Source organism: Hibiscus syriacus, unplaced genomic scaffold, assembly GCF_006381635.1.
Source record: "Hibiscus syriacus cultivar Baekdansim isolate YM2019G1 unplaced genomic scaffold, ASM638163v2 tig00014370_pilon, whole genome shotgun sequence".
NCBI classification, from domain to species: domain Eukaryota; kingdom Viridiplantae; phylum Streptophyta; class Magnoliopsida; order Malvales; family Malvaceae; genus Hibiscus; species Hibiscus syriacus.
Window position 1 is genome coordinate 787,006 of NW_024062323.1, and position 3,138 is coordinate 790,143.

General features: G+C 31.3%; 1 long non-coding RNA gene across 1 annotated transcript; it reads left to right on the forward strand.

Annotated features, from left to right (window-relative positions):
* Positions 1 to 424: 424 nt before the first annotated feature.
* On the forward strand, positions 425 to 1,629 carry LOC120207164. Its single transcript, XR_005524173.1, has 2 exons — positions 425 to 565; positions 1,052 to 1,629. It is a non-coding gene; the product is annotated as an uncharacterized LOC120207164 (long non-coding RNA).
* Positions 1,630 to 3,138: the final 1,509 nt, after the last annotated feature.

Genomic DNA, 3,138 nt, shown 5'->3' on the forward strand with positions numbered 1-3,138 from the left:
AATAAAAGGAAATGAAAAAAAAGAAAAGCAATACTATATCAGGAATAAATAGTTACTAAAATAAAATAGAAATAAAATATGGTGCCAAAATTAGAAATAAACAAAACAGGAAATATAACATGTTAGTGACTAAGTTAAAAATAATGAAATTGAAGTGCTGAAAATGAAATAAATAAAATGTAGAGTTTTAGGGACTGGAATGTAAAAGAACGACAACATTTGAGGGGACTTAACTCAATTTTACGCATATATTTAGTGGTCATTATGCACAACACGACAAGAATTGAGGGGACTTATACGCGAATAACCTAACACTTTAAGTAAAAGATGACAAGAAATTGAGGTACCCTAGGTGAGATTAACCCAAAATCAAAATAAAAACACTTCCTTATCCCCCAAATTCTAATCTGTGCGTCATTTCTTTTCAACAAAATTCAATCCCTCTCTTTCTTTTTTAACTCAAACCAGAGAAGAAATAATCCAAACAACCCCCAAGCCAACATACAAGCTTCAACCGCCCATAGACGTCGACCCTTCGACTTCCGGCGACGCTCCCTCGACACAGGTAAGGTTTCGATCTACCCCTTTATATTTTTTATTATTTGCTGCAACTGAGATCGTTGGATATTAGAAAATATGGTGGTTATTTATATTCGATATACATGAGCATTTTAGTGTTTTTCTTTTAAAGGAAAAATAAAAATCATATTTTGCTGTAAAAAAATAATAAAAAAAAATACCAAACTTAAATAGCAAATAAATGCAAAGGAAAATATATTCGAATGTAAAGAAAAAAACCAAATAACCTTGAAAATATTGTTTGTATTTCTTCTGAAAATCCAGCGAAAGTTCCCCTTTGTATTTTTGTGCTTTTTCGTGTATATTGTCTGTGATTTTGCTGGAAATCTTCTGTCCTCCAAATGATATGGATTACATATATTTATAATGGAAAAATCAGACTATTTTTAGAATCCTATACAAAATAGACTTCTAATGCTCTTTGATTGCTTTTGGTTGTTGGTGTTGACGTTCCTTGCGCCGGAGGATGTAGGGCTGCTGTTGAGTTGTTACACGCAGACGAAATTAGGTGTCTTCAAAACTCAAATTACTTTGGATACAGATCCCGAAATCCATAATCATTTTCCTTGTCCCAAAAAACATTTATAAGTTTGATTATCTACCTTTTAATTTCGAAAGGCCAGTTTTGAATCCTGGTTTAGAGGCAAAGTGGGCCTCCATTATCATCCGCTTCTAAATAAGCAAAATGGGTAAACTTTCCAGCACTCTTGAGACTATGCATATATATAGTGAGAGTTTGATCCATTTGGATGCTTTGCCCTTCGGGTTGCATGATATATCTACCAGAAAAGGAAAAGGAAAAACAGCGAAACCTTAATTATTTTATTTATATAGGTATAATGAGGATTGCTGCTACCGATGAAGAACAAGAACATGACATTATCTCAAACTACATTATTAGACATGTATGTTTGGTCCACCCAACTTACCTCCAAGTTGCGGATAAAGCCTATGAGCTGTGACCTATATTTTTATATTACGTTGTTGAAACCTTGTACTGATCGTCACCAAACTTGGCAAAAACAAATGCACACGACTTTATCAGTTTTAGTAGGTAAATTTATAAATTAAATGTTAATATTCCCCTAAATTGTAAAATATGCAACAGAATTCAATGAAATTATGATAAAAATACCAATACATTTGGGATATTAGTTCCACGCCACTAATAAATCGAAAGATATTAAACAATTAAATATGCCAACCTCACTTTTTTTTTAAAAATGAATGGCTCGTTTAGAGATGGAGATCGAATTAGGGTAGAATCCATTTTAGAATATACATGCACCCTCTACATTTTACTTTTATTTCTTCTTCTTCTTCTTCTTTTTTTTCCCTTCTGTTTTATACGATCATGTGCTTCTTGCTCATTATTTTATGGTTTCAACTTTTTGTTCATTCACATATATTTTATGTCTCTAAATTTTGTTTTGATGTTAACATTATCCCCGTAAAAAAATAGATGCATTTTATAAAAAGAATAACGATGTCACAAATGACTCGAGGAGGATGTTGAAGTTCAATTTAGAGTAATGGTTTGATTTAAGTTGTTTCGCTTATTATTTGACTACTATGATATTCTATCCTCCCTATTCTTTCAAGTAATTTTTATTCGGAGGTGAGGGAATTTGGGAAATGAGAAGAAGATAAAGGTCGAATCGAAAAGCTCATGGTGAATGAAATATATAATATAACAAGTTGTGGTTGAGGCAATCGAAATTTCGATCAACCTCGTCTTATTTCTCTCCCTAGATTCAATAAACTATTACATCAATGTTGTATTTGTAAAAACTAATATACGATGTTATATTAATAAAATTAAAATTATGAAATAAATAATTTTTAGAGACATTTTTTATTCAGATTACTTGAATTTTAAATATATACCAAATACTTTTATAGCATAGACTAATATTTATCTATAAAATTCAAAGTTGAAAACTTAATTTTTCAAATTGTTTAGCAACACTCAACTTTTTGATAAAAAAAAAACAACACTCAACTTACTCATTCACTTGTAACGCATAATATATATCCATTGAAAACCATATCCCTTAACCAATAGGAACCTAAGTTGCTGCTTTACATGGAAATGGTTACTTCGAGAAGAAGCTTTTTCTTTTATGTTATTTACAGAGCAGCGCACCCAATGTTCATGTCTGATTCCACAGACCCTAATGCCCATAACCTAATTTCTTCATCTCATCTTTTGCCCCCACCTTAAAAAAGAACCAATATATATCTTCCTGATCTCATCTAATTTAATTTCTAATTATTCTTACATCAAAATATATAAAAAAAAATCCTTAAAATTTTAAGTATTCCTTTTTGTTTAAAGACTTGGCTCGTGTAAAAGAATCTGAAACTTAAAAGTATTAGTATATGAATAAAAAGGAACCCTAAGTGCCTTTCTTTTGTTCTTAATTTGCTGGAAGAACGAGGAAGAGGCAAGCTAAAAGGAATGGAGAGATAAATGACAGCCATCTTCTGGTGCTTCTTCAACCTTAAGGCTTAAGCTAAGCTACTATAAAAGAGGACAACTGGAAAAGGCTATGTCTT